Here is a 20,981-nt window from a genome sequence, read left to right on the forward strand (position 1 = left end):
CAATAACTGGGGATCTCATTAAAGAATCTTCCAAAGGTAAATGTTGAGATGATGGAATATGATGACAGAAAAGCTTGAGATGCAACGAATGTGAATGGTAAGCGAGGAAACTTTTTAATTTAAAAGTAAACACAAAGCATTAACTGTCTAAAACAGTAAAATTTTGAGGAGCTATAAAACAATTTGTGTCTAACTACAATGTTAGACAACAATATAACTTGGGAGTGTGTGAGCAGAGTTAATATATTTTAAAGCCCTTATTATTATGTGGGAAGGAGGGTAAAGATAACTTTGGACCTTGTAAAGTTAAATATGTGTTAAAATTTTTTAACAATTATAAAGTGATAAGAAATGCCGCAGTCTGGCTGGGCACAATTCAGGAGTCACTTGTCAAAAGAAACTAACTTTATTTTTAGAACTACAAACGCCAAACAAAACAGCTCCTCAGGAAAAAACCCTCAGAGCCCAACTGCCACCACCGGCTTCCACAAGCCTCTCCCCCACACAAGCCTCTCCACCTCCCACAATCCTCCTGCTCTTGAGGCCGATTGGCTGGGTTGTGTGGGCGGAGCCAAAGAAGTCCCCCAATGAGCAGCTCCATGGAGGAGCCAATCAGCTAGATGTTGCTGGGGCTGCTGTGAGCCAATCATCAGCTGGCAGTCTGAAGGGCAGGGAAACAGCCCAATGAACATCACCGCAGAGGAGCCAATCAGCTAGATGTTGCTGGGGCCGCTGTGAGCCAATCATTAGCTGGCAGCTGGAAGTTTGCTGGCAGCTGAAAGTTTGCTGGGGCCCCTTTGGCTGTGGCTCTCAACAAAGAAAGAATGGAAAGTAGAAGGTAGACTCAAATATGTTGGTAATGATAACAATGAATATAGGAAACACATTGAAAATATGCCGAAGAGTTGGATGTGAAGGGATGAGAAAATGTACACCCTGTCATTTTCTCATTCTAGTCAAAACCTAGCTCTTGGGAAGCTGGGAGCTACAGTAGTATGATAAGGTTGACTGTAGGTAAAAATATCTTACTAGAAAATGTGCAGCTCCTGGGGAGAAGACTTTGGCAGTTCCTCAAAAAGTTTAAGCACAGAATTATTATGTGGACCAACAATTCCAGTCCTAGATATATACCCACTAATATAGAAAAACAGGGACTCAGATACTTGTATACTAATGTGAATAGCATTACTCATGATAGCCAAAATGTGAAGCAACCTAAGGGCTAATCTTTTGGGTAAACAAAATATGACATACACATACAATATAACATTATTCAGTCATAAAAAGGAATGAATACATTCTTAGTAAGGTTGAACCTTAAAAAAACTATGCTAATTGAAATTATTATATCATTCCACCAATGTGAAACTCATAGATTAGGCAAATACATAGGGACAGAAAGTAGATTAGAGGTTAGCAAGGGGCTGGAGAGTGAAGAGGTGGGTAGTTGCTGAGGGCCATTGCCAAATAGGAATGATGCATCGAAATTTCCTTGCCAGCGTACCCCATGTTAAATGGAAATTTGCTGTGACATTGCATGTGTCTTTGAGAAAGGTGACCCTGCTCAAGGACGAGGGTGGATCCAGGTTTAGGGTGTATCCTGCAGGTTTTAGGAAGTATCCTGGTTTAGGATAATTTGGGTTTAAGGCGTTCCCGGTTTAAGACAATCTGGGTTTAGGGAAGTTCCAGGTTGAAGGTGATTCCTGCTGGGAATAGGGCGTATCCTGCTGCCCGAGTTCCCATTGAGTTCTCGTGGAATTCAGAAAGTATTTGGGACGTGAATTGTGCGGCAGAACTTGGATTTCCCCAGAAAACTTGTTTGTACAGGGCCGGTGTGAGTTCGGGGGAAAAAAGAATTGCTGTTTGACTCTACAAAGCTGTGAGTGGCTCGTGATTCTGTGCCCAGCCAAGACTGTGGCATTTGGTGGTCCGTACATGGGATGTCTGAAGCTTGGGGGTAAGTGAATTTGCTTGCTCCTGAAGGAGAGCAAAAAAATGGGTGACCATTTCAAAAAACAATGTGTTCTTGTTTTGATTTATTTTGTTTTTATTTCAAGTTGCCTGTTCTTAGAACTTTCTCAGGCAAACTGGGGAAAATGGTTGACTCAAGGTTTGAAGTTGTTTGCCTCTGAGGAACAGAAATTGTTAGAGGAAGGAGGCACCCCAGTAAGACCAAGAACAACAAGGGCATATGTTGATACAGTACAAAAATGTAGCCCATGGCTTTTTAAAGACGAGTTATTAAGTATATCAATGAGACCATCATAGTATCCTGTAGAAGGATTTTTCTTCAACAAGGAGATGGCTAGTTCTGTTTACTATACTTGTCTAAGATCTTGGTTTTTACAGACATCTGATTAATTTACAAAACTAAAGTGTTAAAATATCAACCACTAAATATAAAATCAAGTACTCTTTACTTATTAAGTTCCATAAGGTAATATATTTAAACATTATGTGTGTTTTCATAAATTGGTAAATAGAAAAAGGTTTAATATTGCTTTGGTCTGTGTCTTTGCTGAAACAGTTACTGTTAAGATTCTATCAGGTGTAATTTATATACAAAGAGTATAAGAAGTTTCAGTTGGGTTTCAATTACAGTACAATAGTACCATAAAAAACATGAAAGTATTTCATCTTATTAAAGTGGAGTAATTTGTCTAAATCAGAAATTTTATAAGAGTTGTTTCAGAATGTGAATTTATAAAAGGGTTAATGGTTAAAAAAGAGATATAAAAAGATTCAAGATGTGGAAATATATTTTAATATAAAAAGTTAAAGGTTAAATAACTAGATGAGATAATCTCTCATCTAGATGAGATAATCTCTGTGTGGTAAAGTAAAAAGTTGTAAAAGGCCATTTAAAAAGATTTTGAGGAAACTAGACTTACTTTAAAAACTTGAGAAAGGAAGAAAGAAGAAAAAGGTATTTGTACATGGCAGATTGAGACAAAGCTTCTTAATGGAATATAAAAAAGCCTTTGGTTGAAGGGCAACCATGTAAACTAACATTAAGCGATTTAAACAGAATATAAGCCTCATTTAAAAGAGTAAAGCTGTAGGTGGTGAAAAAGTACATTTAAAAGTACAGTATAGATGATAATTGGAAGGCTTTAAAAGGATAAATTGAAGATGGTTGAGATACCTTCATGGCGGAAAAAAGAAAAAAGAGAGAAGATGTGGAAATATATTTTAATATGGAAGGTTAAAAGAAAAAGAAATGTTTCTAGATGAGATAATCTTTGTGTGATAAAGTAAAGAGTTGTAAAATGTCTAAATAAGTTGCAAAAAGCTTTAAAAGGTTAAATTGAAGGTGGTTAAGATGCCTTCATGATGGAGAAAAAAAACATGAACATGGGAAGATAATAAGATAAAAGATACTTAGATAAAGAAGATTAAAAATTTGAAGTGAAAAACTTTAAAGATAGAAGTATAGAAAGTTAAAAAGAAAAAAAGAGAGAAGATGTAGAAAGATAAAAAAGATATAGTAAGATAAAAAAGATGTAGAAAGACAAGAATTTTAAACCCACAAAATAGGAAACAAAAGAAAACTAGGAGAGAAAAAGCAACTAAGGGTAAATATAAAAACCTTAGAAGAAAAGTAGAAGATAGAAATAAGATAAAAAATGGTTGAAAAAGTCAAGTAAAGATATTTCACATAGAAAATGCAAAAGGCTAAGACAACTATGGTTTAAAACCACATCAAAAAATTAAAAGGACTAAAGCAATTCTAAAAACTAAGGCAGAATGCTTTTGAAAGACTTAAATTTAAAAGGATCTTAAAGGGGTATATATCCCCCAAAGATAAACTTAAAATAATCCTTTTTACTCTAAACTTTTTAAATTTGGATTCATCAGGACTTAATGCTGCGGAAAGGCATATGTATCCAAAAAATGTACATAAGCCTAAGATACTTTGGAAAGATATTCTAACAGGACAATGGAAAGGTCCTGACCCAGTGATTGTCTGGAGTCGGGGTTGTGTTTGTGTTTCCACAGGGAGAACAGCAGCTGATTTGGATTCCAGAGAGATTAACTAAAGCAATTTCTACAGAAAAAGAAGATGATTTGACTCAAATCCATAACAGCTGATATCCAGAGCTCCAGCTTGGCTATTCTTACATCTGCGACAGTGATTAACCAGGGTGCTTTTTTCAATATCTATTTTATTATTGCATTTTTCCCACATCATAAAGTTCTATTTTATTTTTGAGCTCATACAAACCTAGGTTAATGTTTTTCTGATCAGTTTTATTTTTTGACTGTGGAGTTTTTAAACATTGCAATGGAGATTTCACCTAGGTATAGCTACAAGGCCTTTACTTACGATTGTCTTATGTGTTGTATGTTATGTGTGCACACTTCTGTTTTGTGTTGTATGTCTGTATGTGTGTATGTCCATATTTCATATATAAGGAGCGCTCATGAAAAAATGGATCCGAATTTTTTTTATGCAATTGATTTAAATGGTTTAATTTAAATTAGGTAAACAGCTGTTAAAGATTGTTTTTAAAGGTGGTTAACAGATCTGTTTGTTTACTTTCACCTTTCTTTTTCATTATATTTAATAATTCTGTTCAGGATAATGTCTCTTTAGCATCTTTGACAGAATTCCCATCTCCATCCCAGTGCTGGTGAAGACTGAGATAAAACCAAACTACAGCTTCTATGATAGCTATCACAGTAAACTGCATAAACTGATGCATCAATGAATATAACTCAACAAGTAATGCTCAATCAAGGACTCGATTTACTTTGGGAAGAAATGGACATATTGATAGACTCTTCCACTTTGAACTGCCTGCAGAACTTGCCTGGACTATATATCAGTTGCATGCATTGTGAACTATCGTCTGGTGCAGCGAATTGTGGTAGTGCTGGCATATTTTTGCTGATGGTGTCACCAGTGATGCAATTTTTCCAAAGGAGCCATCAATTGGCTTGGTGTCGTGGCATTTCTGTATCCTCCTCCCTTCTACTAGTGATGGTCTAAAATTTTGAGGCCAACAGAGGTGAGGCAAAGAACCTCACCCCCCCACTGGCACCAAGGCTAAATTTGGGGGCCAACAGAGGTGAGACAAGAACCTCACCCCCCCACTGGTGCATAGGCCTATCCACAAGTATGGTAGTCAGTGACGGGTTGATCCAATTGCAGTGGTATCAACCTAAGACAGGAGGCTGAGGACTAGAGGTCAGTTTTCCCATGACGGTTAAGAACCATATGTTGAATTGGACAACCTACCAGGCACGGTCCTTAAGCCACATTGCTTGTTGTTTATTTAACCAGAAGTGAGGAGATGCTGAGGGCCATTGCCAAGTAGGAATGACGCATCGAAATTTCCTTGCCAGCGTACCCCATGTTAAATGGACTTGCCTTGGAAATTCTCGCTGTGACATTGCATGTGTGTTTGAGAAAGGTGACCCTGCTCAAGGACCAGGGTGGATCCAGGTTTAGGGTGTATCCTGCAGGTTTTAGGAAGTATCTCGCTCCTTGGGTTTAGGGCATTCCCGGTTTAGAGGGCAGTTCCAGGTTTAAGGTTTTTCCTGCTGGGAATAGGATGATGCCTGAGTTCCTGTTGATTCTCGTCGTGGAATTCAGAAAGTATTTGGGATGTGAATTGTGCCGCGGCAGAACTTGGATTTCCCCAGAACATGTTTGTAGAGGGCTGGTGTGAGTTCGGGGGGGAAAAAAGAATTGCTGTTTGAATCTACAAAGCTGTGAGTGGCTCTTGATTCTGTGCCCAGCCAAGACTGCGGCAGGTAGTATTGCTTAATGGATACAGAGTTTCCATTTGGGATGATAAGAAAATAAATAGTGGTTTTGGCTACATAACACTATAAATGTAATTAATGCCACTGTACACTTAAAATGGTTAAAATGGTTATATATTTTACCATGATAATATTTAAAAATATTATCAGATACAAGATTTAATACATACTATGTAATGACAAAAATTTCAATTCAACAGATAAGACTTAAATTTTTGACACATAGTGGATAACAGGCCTTTTTTCATGTTTTTGACTTCTTTTGTGTGAGATGTCTGAAGAAGTGCTTTTTGAAGTAAGTTTTAAAAATTAGATGATCTTTTGTTTAATTTGTAGGAGTTCTTTACATATTCTGTATTCCATTTTTTATTGTGTGTTCTTTGAGATTTGTCTTTTCATTCTCTTTTTTGTATTGTATAGAAATTCCAAATTTTATTTTATTATTTTTAAATATTTTGCAAGTGTATAATCCAATTCTGTATTTATTTATTTACTTTTGGTACCAGGGATTGAACCCAGAGGTATTTAACTACTGAGCCACATCCCCAAAACCTTTTTATTTTTTTGAGACAAGTCTCACATAAGTTGCTTAGTGTCTTGCTAAGTTGTTGAGGCTGATTTTGAACTTGTGATTCTCCTGCATCAGCCTCCTAAGCCACTAGGATTTACAGGTGTGTGCCTCTGCACCCGTCCCAATTTCCTAGTTTTAATATGTCAAATTTATCAGCCTCTTCCTTTCATGACCAGTACTTTTATGTGAATTGTGATGCTTAATCTTGGTTGTCAATTTGACCAGGTCAAGAAAACCTTGAAAATTGGTAAAACACATAGTTCTGGGTGTGTCTGTGAGTGTGTTTCCAAACATAATTGGTGTGTGGATTAGTGAACTGAGTGAGAAGACCCACCCTGAATGTGGGCAGCACCATCTGCAGCCTGGGGGTCTGAGTGAAGGAAAAATCCAAAGGGGCCAACTTGCAAGCATGAGCTGACCCTTCTTCTGTGGGTATGATTTTAATACTTGTTAACATTAAACCCCAGAGTCCTCAGCCTTTGAAGGCAGGCTCATCTCGTTATATTTATTCCCATGTGTTTGATCCCTGCCCCCACCCCCCAACTACTGGGGATGGAACCCAGGGCCTCAAGTGACTCTCCAGGAAGCTTGCAGGCCTTCAGTCTCAGACTAGGGCTGCATTGTCAGTCCCTTTTGTTCCAAGGCTTCCAGACTGAGCAGCTACTGGTTTTTCGAGTTCTCTGGCCTGTAGGTAGCCATTGTAGTACAATTTGCTTGATCTTGAAAGTCAATATAATAAATCCACTTTTATAAATTATAATATATTCTGTTGGTTCTGTTTCCCTGGAGAACTTAATATACTTGTTTAATAAATCTTGCTGGGCCCAGTGGTGAAAGCCTGTAAACTCAAAGCCAGCCTCAGAGATTTGGCTAGGCCCTAAGCAACTCAGTGAGACCCTGTCTCTAAATAAAATATAAAAAAAGGGCTGGGGATGTGGTTCAGTGGTTAAGTGCCCCTGGGTTCAATACCTAGTACCAAAAATAAATAAATAAATAAAAGTTAAAAAAGAAAAAAAAAATAAGAAAGAAATCCTTCTTCCTAAATCAAACATATTCTCTTATAGTACCTTCTAAAACTCCTTATATTTTCAATTTGCCTAGAATTGATTTTAAGTTTGGGGTGAGGTAGGGATTCACTTTAACTTTTTCAAATGTGGATACCCTATTTCCCAGCACTATTTATTTAAAAACCCAGCCTTTCCCGATTTCTCTGCAGTGTCACCTCTCATACCAAGGGTTTACAAGAGCAGATCTATTTCGTTTGCCTATTAATCTCTGCACCAATTCAGCACTGTCAGCAATTGTTGTGGTTTAGATGTGAGGTGGGAGAAATTTTAGAGGAGAAATGATTGGGCTGTGAAAGCCTTAACCCAGTCATTAATCACCTGATGGGATTTATTGAGTGGTAACTGGAGGCAGGTGGTGTGTGGTGGGAGGGGGTAGGACATGGGGGTGTGGCTTTGAGGTATATATTTGTATCTGGCAAGTGGAGATCTATCTCTCTCTCTCTCTGCTTCCTGATCATCACATGAGCTGCTTTCCTCTGCCACATTCTTCTGCCATGGTGTCCTGTCTCACCTTGAGCCCAGAGAAATAGAGCCGACCTTCTATGGACTAAGACCACTGAAACCATGGCCCTCAAATAAACTTGTCTTCCTTAAAATTGCTCTGTTCAGATCTTTTAGTCACAGAAGGGGAAAAGTTGATTAACAGAAATCACATAACTTTATGGAAAACCCTGATATCTGGCAGGGCAGCTCATTGTTCTTCAAGAATATCTTGATTTTTGAATTTATATAGGAATTTTAGAAACAACTTGTCAAGTTGCACAACTACTGAGATTTTTATTGGGATTGTATTAATTTTGTAGGTGAATATGGGAATTGACAGTGCTAAACATTGAGTCTTCCAGGCTATGTACATGGTTTGAGTACACCTCTGCTTATTTAATTCTCATTAATGACCATATTTCTTTTTCTTTTTTATGATACCAGGGATTGAACTCAGGGGTACTTGACCACTGAGCCACATCCCCAGGACTTTTTGAATTTTACTTAGAGATAGAATCTCATTGAGTTGCCTCGCCATTGCTGACATTGGTTTTGAACTCGTGATTTTCCTGTCTCAGTCTCCCAAGCCTCTGAGATTACAGGCGTGTGCCATTGTGCCCAGCCATTAATAACTATATTTCTATAATGTTAATCCACAAAGGTTAAAGTAGACTAAATAATGACGTCCAAAGATATTATGTGTGAATCCTTGTCCCTATAAATGTTACTTTATTTGGAAAAGAGTCTTTGTACATGTGGTAGAATTAAAGATTTTAAGATGAGTATCCTGTTTTATTATTTTATGGTTTAGGGCTTGTATGTATCATTATAGAGGAGATATAAAGAGATTGATACAGAAGAAGAAAAGGCTATTCGACTATGAAGGCAGAGATTGGAGACCACCAACCAAAGAATTCCAGCAGCCACCAGAAGTTGAAAAGACAATAAATGGATTTCTTAATGGAGCTGATGGAGGGATGGGGGACCTGCTATTACCTTGGTTTCTACTCAGTGATACTGATTTCAGACTTCTAGCCTTCAGAACTTTGAAAGAATAAATCTCTTGTTATAAACCACGAAATTTGTGGGAATTTGTTATAAGAGCCACAGGAAACAATTCAGAAGCTTTGTTCATCTTGTTATATTTATTCCCATGTGTTTGATTATACCCCCCCCCCCCCCCCCGCTGCCAACTACTGGGGATGGAACCCAGGGCCTCAAGCATACTAGGAAAGCATGCTTCCATCAAACTACACCCCCAACACAATTTGATATCTTTTGTTATTCTTATAAATGATGTCCCTTAAAAAATACATTTTTCCAGCTCTTTGTCACTGGTATAAAAAATACAATGAAAAATTTTAACTTGATTTTTTTATTTGCTCCAACTTTACTAATCTCACTAATTCTAATGAGTTTTTCTATGTGCAGAATCATATTCCCTGTGAATACTAGCAGATTTGTTTCTTCCCTTCTAATCCTCACACATTAAAAAAATAATTTTTTGTTAAATATTTTTTTTTAGTTGTAGACAGACACAATACCTTTATTTTATTTTTATGTGGTGTTGAGAATCAAACTCAGTGTCTCATACATGCTAGGCAAGTAAGTGCTCTACCACTGAGCCACAACTCCAGTCCCCCCAGAAGTTTTTTGGTTTGCTGTGTTTTTAATCTTTTCCTTTTCTTGCTTTCTAAGAGTTTATATATATTTTTTCATTTCTAAATTCTCAATGACTGCATAAGTTCATCAAAAGCTTTTTCTGCATTTATAAAAGTGATCGTATTATTTTCTCCTTTAATCTGTTAATGAATCGAATCACATTGCCTTCCTGAGATAAACTAAATTTGGTCATTTTTAGGCTGTAAATTTCCTTTTATGAGTTGCTTTATGTTTGATATATAATATTTGAGCCATTCAATTCAAAATATTTTCTTATTTTCATTATGACTTTTTCTTTGACTCATGGATTACTTAGAAGTGTTTCTTAATTTTTAGGCATATGGTTTTAGTTATTTCTTTGTTACTGAAATTTAGTATGGTCAGAGAATGTGCTCTGGATTATTTTAATCTTTTAAATCTCTTGGATACTTGCTTTCAGTGTGGTATGTGGTCAGTTTTTTCAAGTTTTCTCTGTGTGTTTGAATTTATTATGGGTATTTTGCTGATGCTGGGAATAGGTTCTATATATGCCCATGAGGTCATTTTACAATTGTGTTCTTCAAATCATATATATCGACATTAATGTTTTTTCTTGTTCTATCAGTTACTGAGAGAGGTGTTTTAATATATTCTATTATGATTGTGGAATTGTTTTTTCTTCTCATATTACTATTTTATATATTTTCTCTGCTTCATACACTTTAATATTATATTTAGATGCATACACATTTAAAGTTGTTATTGATGCTTTGGAAATTTTTTCTTATAAAGGACCCTTTGAATTCATTACTCATAATTTTTAATTTAAAATGTAGTTTCTTGGATAAGAATATAGTCACATCAACTTCCTTCTGTTTAATTGCTTGATACTTATTTTTTTTGAAGTGGATATTTTATCATTTTTCATTATTATCATTAGTATATCATGTTAAATGAAAGTTACAGAAATTGATAAAATGATACCCAGAAGCTGTTGATTATGAGTAGAACAGTGCATAAAGAAAAATCTGGAAAGAAAATACTCTAAAAATTTATAGAAAATACACATTGCTAAAGTTGCAAACACTGAAATTATTTTCCACATTTGTAAAATTTGCTGTAGAGCAAATAATGCCCATGTTTATAGGGACCTAGTACAAGGCAAATGATTGAAAATGAAAATTCCCAAAGAATCTATAATGAGTTTTTAATATTTTTTGAACTATATATATTTGTTTAATTGTTATATATAACAGCAGAATACAAATTCAATTTATATTACACATATAGAGCACAATTTTTCATGTCTCTGGTTGTACACAAAGTAGAGTCCCACCATTTATGTCTTCATACATGTACATAGGGTAATGATGTTCATCTCATTCCACCGTCTTTCCTTCACTTATACACCCTCCCTTCCCCTCCCTCCAATTTGCCCTATCTAAATTTCATCTATTCTTCCCATGATCCCCCCTCCACCATCCCCATTATGAATCAGCCTCCTTATATCACAGAAAATATTCAACATTTGCTTTTTTGGGATTGGCTTACTTCACTTAGCATTATATTTTCCAAATCCATCCATTTACCTGCAAATGCTAAGATTTTTTTCTCTTTTAATGCTGAGTAATATTCCATTGTGTATGTATACCACATTTTCTTTATCCATTCATCTACTGAAGGGCAACTAGATTGGTTCCACAATTTAGCTATTGTGAATTGTGATGCTGTAAACATTGATGTGACTGTGTCCCTGTAGTATGCTTTTTAAAAGCCCTTTGGGTACAAATTGAAGAGTGGGATAGCCAATTCAAATGGTGGTTCCACTCCAAGTTTTCCAAGGAATCTCCATACTGCTTTCCATATTGGTTGCACCAACTTACAGTCCCCTAAGCAATGTATGAGTGTGCCTTTCTCCCCACATCCTCACCAACACTTATTGTTGTTTGTATTTTTAATAGCTACTATTTTGACTGGAGTGAGATGAAATCTTAGAGTAGTTTTGATTTGCATTTCTCTAATTGCTAAAGATGATGAGCATATTTTCATGTATTTGTTGATTGATTGTACTTCACTTTCTGAGAAGTGTCTGTTCACTTCCTTGGCCCATTTATTGATTGGGTAATTTGTTTTTTTGGTGTTAAGATCTTTGAGTTCTTTATATATCCTAGAGATTAGTGCTCTATCTGATGTGTGAGAGGTAAAAATTTGCTCCCATTCTGTAGGCTCTCTATTCACCTCACTGATTATCTCTGTGGCTGAAAAGAAGCTTTTTAAAAAATATGAAATGTTTCACAGATTTGTGTGTCATCCTTGTGCAGGGGCCATGCTAATCTTCTCTGTATCATTCCAATTTTAGTATATGTGCTGCTGAAGCAAGCACTATTTTTCATTTTTTAATTTTCAAACTTTGAATCCTTATTTTAGATATAAATTCTTGTAAACAGTATCTTATTGGATTTTTAAAAATGCAATTTAAAAGTGTTTCCCTTTAAATGGAACACAGTCCATTTATATTAAAAATGATTTAGGTTTGTATCTATTATGTTATTGTGTGCTTTCTGTTTGATCTGCTAATCCTGTTTCTTTTTCCTCTTCTTTTTTTTTACCTCTTTTGTATTAAATGCTTTTCATCAATCCATTTCCCTCCTATTTGTTTGAATGCTGTGCATTGTTTGTGCTCTTTTCTAGATCACTGTAGAAATTATAATATTCAGACATGAGGTATCAAAGTCTGAAGTTAATCTATGTGTTTATCCTCCTTCTAGATTATGAAAGGACCTTATAGAATTTAAGCCTCATTTCTCTCTTCCATACTCATGTTAATAAGATATAAATTATATTTATTATTTAACATCACAGAAGTATTGTTTTGTACAATGTTTATTTAGATTTTTTCCACATTTGTCTTTATTTCTCCTGCTTCTTATACATTTGTCTGGGATTACTTTCTTAGATGTTCCTTAATGACATTGCTAGAGGCAAACTAGTTTTGCTTGTTCAAGTATGTCTTTATTTTAATGGACTTTAAACTCTAGGTGGCAGTTATTTATTTATTTTTTTAGCATATTGTTTCTTGGTTCCCACAGCAGCTATTTAGATATCAGACTTTATTTTTTTCAATACTGGGGATTGAACCCAGGGGTGCTCTACCACTGAATTACATTCCCAACCCTTTTTATTTTGAGACAGGATCTTGCTAAGGTAGGCCTTAAACTTGTGATCCTCCTGCTTCAGCCTCTAGAGTTGTTAGGATTACAGGTGTGAACAACAGTGCTTGGCTAGGTAGAGTTATTTTAAAGTCTCTATTTGATATTTCCAATATCAAGGTTGTCTGTTGTTTCTGTTAATATTTGTTCCTGGCGTCTTGTTTCTTTGTGTGCTTTTTAAATTTTGATGGTGGGTTTTGTGGAAAATTACCTAGGGGAATTTTTTGAGGCTCCTGCTCCTTTCTTTAGAGAGAGTTTGTGTTTGTTTCTGTGAGGAGTCTAAGACTCTTATCAGTCCAGAATTGCTTTCTGCTTTCATGGCTTGATGAATGGCTTGATACCACTTAGTAATATGAATTTGGGATTAAATCTACACAACCATAACTCTTAAAGGATCTTATTGGTATCCTGATCTCTGTTGTTTCCCAGAAGAGTATAACCTTGCAAAAAAAAAAAAAAAAAAAAAAAAAAAAAAAAGGCTACTTTGTCTTCTTTAGTTTCCTTTTAGAACTTGGTGAAGTAACTCTCAAATAATAATGTGCCAGAGGAATCTGCTAAAAACGTAAAGATTCCTCTGAATGTGATGATGCATGCCAGTAATCCCAGCTACTTTGGAGGCTAAGATGGGAGGATAGAGAGTTTGAAGCCAGCCTGGGCAACACAGTGAGACCCCATCTTAAAAAAAAAAAAAAAATGAAGATTCCCAGTCAAGCTGGGCAAAGTGGCTCATGTCTCTAATTCCCAATGGCTCCAGAGATTGAGGCAGGAGGATCATGAGTTCAAAGCTAGCCTCAGCAAAAGTGATGTGCTAAGCAATTCAGTGAGACCCTGTCTCTAAATAAAATACAAAATAGGGCTGGGGATGTGGCTCAGTGGTCAAATACCCCTGAATTCAATCCCTGGTATAAAAAAAAAAAACACCAGTCAAGCTCATTGGATTAGACTAAGGGGAAGGAAGGGAAAGTAGAGGGAATGGGAATAAGGAAGACAGTAAAATGAATCGGACATAATTTTCCTATGTTCACATATGAATACACTACCTGTGAAACTCCACATCAAGTACAACTGCAATAATTGGATCCTAATTAGAAAAACTTATATTTCATGTATGTATAATATGTCAGAATATACTCTACTGTCATGTATATCTAAAAAGAACAAAAAAGTTATATGCATGTATGAATATGTCATAATAAAAGTCACTATTCTGAATAATTAGCATGCACTAACAATTAAAAAAAAAACAGAAAAAATACTCTACTGTCATGCATGTCTAAAAAGAACAAAGAAACAAACAAAAAGATTCCCCAGTCAACAAAAGAGATTATGATTCAGATGATGGGGGTGCAGGAATATGCATTTTTAGCAATTACCAAAGAGAAGCTACATGTAGGTGATAGAAACATCAGCTTGAGATCACATAGCTTCTTTGGGCCCATTGTACAACCTTAGGCAAGAATACGTAGGAGCCACAATTCTTTGTCTTCCTGGGGTGGGGATGGAGATGTATTCTTTAAAATGCTCAGGAACCATTTATCTCTTTACATGCATGGCCTGAAACTGCTCAAGTGTAGTGTTTGAAGCTTCACATGGGAGGGAGGAGTGCTGTGTGCCCCTGCAGATCTGGGTCTCAGTGAAAGAAGTGCAAAAGTACCTTGCTTATGTATGCACAGCACTTTCAAGAAAGTAATGATATAGAAGTCCTGATCTATGTTAAAAAATGTTCAGCGTCTTTCTCCCTACTCCTCAACTGGTACTAGAATTAAAGAGAGGTATCAGTTTTTGCTGGGATGCTGGCTTGAAACACCAGGATAAGTCAACTTGCTTTTCTCCAAAAGTAATTTTTTTTTCTTCCCCTCTACCCTCAGTTAAATTGGAAATGTGTGAATTGAAGCCTGAGCTGATATCAAAAAGAGATAATGAATTGGGGCCTTGAAGCTCTTAAACAGTTATTACCTGAATGAATATTTATAAATGGACTTTTAGTGTTCTAATATGAGTAACATATGGAAGTTAAAACTCAGCAGATCCTAATGGGAAGTAGGTAATTGAGGGGGAAGGCCTTACTCTCTATTAAATGAAGAAATTTAGAAACCTTTAAAAAGAAAGCAAAAACGACAGCAAGCCACGTAAGAAAAACTGAGAAATCCGAAATCCGACCCAACTTAATAAATAACTTTAATTTGATTTATTGAAGTGTCACAGTATCCCTGCGGGTCTGTTTCTAAGCCAGGCTGTTCCCCTGGTATCTCTAAGAGAACATTTCAGGTCAAAGCTATACTTGATGCTCAGCCATATATCTCATGCTTTTTTACACTTGAAAATAATAAAGTTCTTGATTCCAGTTAATTTCACTTCTTTCTTTTATATTATTAATGCTCCTGTCCTTTTGAAAATTGGAATGTGGAATACAATGTGGCAAATATTAAGAAGTGGGAAAAGCTGTAGGAAAATAATCTGATGTCAATTTGCTTTTCCCTTGGAGTGGAGCAATCCTTTCCCCCCAGTGCTTAGTCCCAGGTCTTCTCAGCTGCCTCAGACGGCCACACAGAGAGGGTGGCTGTCGCTGTTGCTTTCTCTAGTGGTCTCTCTCTTCTCATGGACAAAGAATCTCCGACTGGGGATAAGTGGGTACAGACTTAACTGAATGAGGCAGCTAGGCTAACCAGAAGGTTCCTTGGGTGAGGGCATGAATGGCTTCCTAAGGGGCAGACATGACACATTGACCCTTAGTTACTGACGGGAAGTGCAATCTGGAGTCGAGCCAGCACCTGGACTAGCCCTTGAATTCATGGCTGGTTTCTTTATAGGGCAGGGGCATGTGAGGAAACTGAGATCTCCTAGTGAAAAAGCCAATAAGATAGGAGGCACCACAGCTTGGTTTGGGATATGTTAATTGAATGTGACACAAAGGATAGAGAGGTGTTCTTCACATACCAAATGCCTCACACAAACCAAATGCCCTGACTGGTAGGGAGAGCTTGGAGGTGATGGGGGAAGCCAGTGGACATCTCTTCTGAGCTAGGCCTTGCTGTCACTGGCAGTGGATATAGTAGGCTGCATCTAAGCACACCCCTAAACTACTCAGGAGCACTTCTAAGAGGCTCACAGCTTTTCTGAGCAGGTGGGAGAAAAACCTAGAACGAATGGAATATGAGTTACCATTGCTCATATGTTAATGTTATTTTATTGGCCCTGCAACCTTATGAGGCCTAAGGAAACTTGGGTCACATTAAAAAAGAAAAGCATACTGTAGTTTGGCAAAAACGTGTGTGTGTGTGTGTGTGTGTGTGTGTGTGTGTGTGTGTGTGTGTGTGAAATGAGCTTTCATTTAGAAGCTTTGGCAGAAGTTTCTTTTGGTTCCCTGGTACTTTTAAATGATATTTTCTGAGCTTGGAAACCAAGCAGGCAGATCATGGAATTTTGGCTAGAGATGTTTTTTAAAAAATGTAGGCAGGCAGTGAAAAAGCAGGCAGTAATTTGGCTGTGAGGCCATACTGGGCTGCCGAGTAAACCAAGCAGAGTTACCATGGAGGCGCTTCTAATGTTTATATAAACAAAGTTTTTTCCTGACAAACATGCTTCATATTTAATAATCCTCAATCCACAGGGGCCTCTTCTCTCTTTGTGTGTAGCTAGTTCATGCCATTTGGACTTGGGTAGATTTTTTAATTTTTATTGTGTGTGACTCTTTTCCGGCACCCACAATACTTCAAAATTGAGTGTTCAGTTCCGATATCTTGAAGGGTAGAGTGAGAAGTACTTTAGCGTTGGGGAGGAGATCAACCTACTGTGTGAAAATGCAAAACAGACTTTTCACTAATCCATAGTCTCCTGGACTGGAGCATACTGAGAATTTAGAAGGACAGACTTCAGGAGCTGGGTATGGTGTAATCACAGTTGAGGTAGGAGGATCACAAGTTCAAGACCAGCCTCAGCAATTTAGTGATACCCTGTTTCAAAACCAACACATTTGGAGATGTAGTTCAGTGGTAGAGCTCTTGCCTAGCATGTGGTAGGCCTTGAGTTCAATCCCCAGGACTGCAAAATAAACAACAAAAAACAAATAAAGAACAAGAAGTATAGAAAGACTTCTACTTTAATTCAGTTTGCATGCCAGATAAAACCTGGACTCTACCCACCTGCCTGCTCTGCCTCTCTTCATAGCTCTGCAATCTTTATATTGCCACTCACTGAGAGGTCACCCTCTTGCTAGCCCATATCCAATTATTGGAAGTTTTAAGAAGCTCCCATATTGTAAGATGACTCATTTGGTTATGAGTAACAAAACCCCCACTCTTTAGATCTGAAGCACAAAAGGAGATCTATTATTAGGTCATGCAACTGGAACAAGGTTTATTTTTGGATCAAGTAACTAAAAAGGCTGGGGAAGATCTGGTTCAGGAATAACTGGATCCAGCTGAAGTACCCATATCTCTAGAGAGTTCTTGATTCTAACATACCTGACATTGTCCCTTTGTTCTCCCCAATCAACAGAGTCTCTATAAAGACTGCCCCCCACACTACTTAAGAGCTGGGGACCAAACCTAGGGTCTTGTGCATGCTAGGCAAGTGCTCCACTACCAAGTCACACACCCTAGCTTAGAAATTTTGTCAAAAGAAGGGAACTTACAATGCTACAAGAATTCTTTTCTTAGGAACATGAAGTGATCAAATATCTCAGCAAGCTTGGATAAAGTTATTCTTATTTTTCTCCCTCTTGAACCCTTGGCCACTTATCTACACCTGCCCAGGAGCCCAGGGAAGCCCAAGAGGATCTCCTCAGTTGTTGCTTCATCACTGCCCTCTGGGTCGCTCAGCACACTTAAAGTCCACCTCCATTTGCAAGCACCAGAATTCTCCACTGATGCCACTTCAGGGTTTCAGAGCTGGTTGGTAAGCACCAGGCCTGGGATCTAAATGTCCTCATTCTCTGCCTTTTTCTTTTATACCCAATACTTTCTCAATCAATCCAATAGCTGAAAGGATCAGGCTTAAAAATGTAAAATGAGAATTCATAACCCATTTGAATCAAAGGTATGATATGTCAAGATCATTGTATTGTCATGAGCAACTAATAAAAAATGTAAAACAAACAAACAAACAAAAAAACTTACCTTGAAAACGGAGCAGGAATTTTAGTCTGAGAGCCTAACTTGAGACCTTGGAATGGCGGTGGGAGTAATACTGACATGGACTGTAAGAAGCGACCTGAAGAAAGATGTCATCTGTTGGTGGCACCAACTTGAACTTAAGAGAGTCACTTGCTGTGAGATGGAAAGGACAGCTCTGAGTAGGTGGAGTGGAAGAAGAGCAGGGCAGCAGGACTATGTAGGAGAGCCTTTGACAGGGGCCATGGTGGAGCTTAGAACTGAGAGCATTAGGAAGAGAAGGAGAGCAAGGGGCAGAGAAAGGGTTATCTCAGCAAGAGAAAATGGTGACTGTCAGAGTGGCCCAGACTCCCTGGAAGTTTTTAAATTAATTGATTGGAAACTATGGAGGTCCTTAGAACCCACAATTCCACAAGTGAACTTAATCAGAAAATGGTATTTTGTGATATTCTTTTGACCCTCTTGTGCCCATCCTCAGGTGGTTGTGACAGGGGTGGAGTAGAGGGTTGCACAAACTGACAGAGCAGAAAATTAGCTACAGCCAGTGGCCCAAGTTAACAACAGTTGCTGTGGCGGGAAGGGGCCACCAGGGGGCAGTGCCTTATTACCCTGTCAGCGCAACGCTGCAAAGCTCCGCAGGAGCCGGGAGGAAGATCAGTGAAACGTAGCCCCCAAGGCCCTGCCCTTTATCCTTTATTTTTCTTTCTCTGCGAGGAGCAAAATGTCTGCAAAAATGGGGCGTGCATGAACCTGGAAGTGTGTGTGTGTGTGTGTGTGTCTGTCCAGAATCCACCCAACGCGGTCTAGACGTGTCTGAATGGTTATCGTGGGAAGCATCTCATGCTGCAGACTCCGGAGGCCGGGGGCCGGTCGCCTCTCAGTCCTCCGACTGCTTCCTGAGCTCATCCAGTTCGCCATCCCTTCTTTGCGAGCAGCCACTGAGCTCCAGGCACTTCTCTGGGCCCTGGGCATCCAGTTGTTCGGGAACGTCCCTCCTCCTTGGTCACCACTTCCGCCGGTGTCTGGAGCTCAGACCTAGCCGTCCGAGCCCACTGCGGAAGGTGCTGCAGTCTCCCAGACCTGCTTTTGGAAGCAGGGGTCCTAGAGGGCCTCCCACCCTGCCTCATCTTTTGTCTGCCTCACCCCGGGTGTGGCTGCTAAAACCCCTCAAGGGAACGGTGGAGCTGCAAGGTGCGCTGCGACCACTGGGGGGCGTCTGGAGACGCGAAAGGGGCGTTGATCTCCAGGACCAAATTGTTTCTCTGGGTCCACAATAAGGTCACCTTGGCAAGGCATCATGGTTTGTCTTTGAACCGGTCCTTCTCCTCCCACCTCCGACTCCGCACGTTCTCAGGAGAACTCACCCACGACCTCTGGCCTCTCTGCCTACCAGCCAGGGTCAGGGGACAGGAGCGCGCGAGTGATGCCTGTGGAGCATACGCACCTAGACTGGAGGCGTCCTCTCCTGTCCTTTAGGTTTCTGTGGTTTCTCTTTCTGGCTTCTTAACTGGAGCCAGGAAGTGGCTGTTGCCTGGGAGAGATGGGTTCCCAGTCCCAGCTTATTGTGGGAAAACCAGCCGCGGGAAGCGCGGTTCTTGGCTGATGCCCCACCGTAAGTGGGCGTGCGGAATTAGGTGCTGGATTTACACACAAAAAGTCCTCCTACAGTAATGCAAGGCTCACGTCCCCCTCTTTCCTGGTTTCTGATGGCTAAGCCTATCCCTTGCACAGTATTTTAAATCTCCATGGAGTTGATTATAAGAAGAAAATTCAGGAAGCTGGAGGGACTCCATCCCCCAGCCAGAAAATTCTGTGTCTGACAATCTGATTACAAATTTGCACCTGTCCAAAGCTTTAAAGTTCAGAAGTTTAAAGCAAGAAAGACAGTGAGCCTATCTGTAAATATCATTCTCTTCAAAATTTTTTTTCTCTCACACTTTTTTTTTTCCCCATTTGGTTCCTGTTCCTTCTGGGCATAAGAAATATAGCTCAGGTCAGTGAGGCTGGGGATTTATTTCCAGGTCCACAGCATATTAGGGACCAGCAAAGAATGTTGGTGTCTCTAAGGTAAGTATGCAGTCTGTTTCAGGGTCCTGGTCTGGGGCTAACACTGGCTGTCGTTAAAACAAAGGTTCAAGGTGAGAGGGTTTTTTGGCCTTTATTTAAAAGTAGAATTTGGTGGAAATGATTCTGAATTCTTTGGCAGTCTAGGTCCCATTTAATTGCTGCTTATTCTCCATGAGTGATTGGTGGCAAGGATCTGTCTTGCCTAGGACACTTGAAAGTAGGCTGTTGATCTAATTCCTGAGAAGGAGAGCAGCCCACTTGTGCTCTGGCTGCAGCTGGTTGGCTCAGGGATGCAACATTATATGTGCATATAGGATGCCCAGAGCCCCGTCCAGCTCCCTTTCTCCCCACAAGATACACAAGGTTCCTTGTGGCTTCCTAGTGCCCTGCATAGATAACAAGTTGGTCATTTACTTCATGCAAGATGGTTTTCCCAGGAAAAGTCCAGTCTGACTCTGGGGTGGATTTTTATAAGTATCAACTCCTTGTTATGGATACAAACTGCTTGGAGTCTTGAAGTTTAGCTTGCGCAGAGTTAAAAAAAATCTTCTCCAGGCTCAAGTCCCAGCTAGGACATAACTTTATGTGAGTTTCTCTGCTCACATCTGTCTCTTGTTCTCCACACCAGCTATTTTAAAGCTCTCTGTTCTTAAGTCTCCTACATCACCATCTGCCCCTCTCCCCCAGTTCTTGGTAGCTTCTCTGTAGTTTTTTGGTGCAAATGGAAGCCAGGGGTCCACCATCCCTCAGCTTCTTTTCAACATACCTGTGCAGGTAGGGGTGGTGGCTTCAAGCCCTTTCTCCTTTCCTCTTGCAACACTAAACAAGGCTTGCTGCCCTCCAAATCTTGCTTTCCCATATTCTGGATTATGGTTGCAGAGGCATCCTCTGGAAGACTCTGGCTTCCATCTTGCTTGCCCTCTCTTGCTTTTTGGCTGACTTGTTCTTCTGGAAACCAGCCTTTTGGAGACATAAGGGAAAAAATTGAGTTCCTTAATTCAAAAGACTGCAAAACTGGGGATGGGGGAACATAGCTCAGTTGATAGAGTACTTGCCTCCC

General features: G+C 38.9%; 1 long non-coding RNA gene and 1 other non-coding gene across 2 annotated transcripts; both read right to left on the reverse strand.

Moving 5' to 3' along the window:
• Positions 1–11,810: 11,810 nt before the first annotated feature.
• On the reverse strand, positions 11,811–11,917 carry LOC120885123 (U6 spliceosomal RNA). Its single transcript, XR_005727637.1, has one exon. It is a non-coding gene; the product is annotated as a U6 spliceosomal RNA (small nuclear RNA).
• Positions 11,918–16,277: 4,360 nt separating this feature from the next.
• On the reverse strand, positions 16,278–20,276 carry LOC120884962 (uncharacterized). Its single transcript, XR_013428898.1, has 3 exons — positions 19,299–20,276; positions 17,861–18,010; positions 16,278–16,784 (listed from the first exon to the last, which is right to left on the reverse strand). It is a non-coding gene; the product is annotated as an uncharacterized LOC120884962 (long non-coding RNA).
• Between the last annotated feature and the right edge of the window lie 705 nt (positions 20,277–20,981).

This window comes from Ictidomys tridecemlineatus, chromosome 12, assembly GCF_052094955.1.
Source record: "Ictidomys tridecemlineatus isolate mIctTri1 chromosome 12, mIctTri1.hap1, whole genome shotgun sequence".
Classification (NCBI taxonomy): Eukaryota; Metazoa; Chordata; class Mammalia; order Rodentia; family Sciuridae; genus Ictidomys; species Ictidomys tridecemlineatus.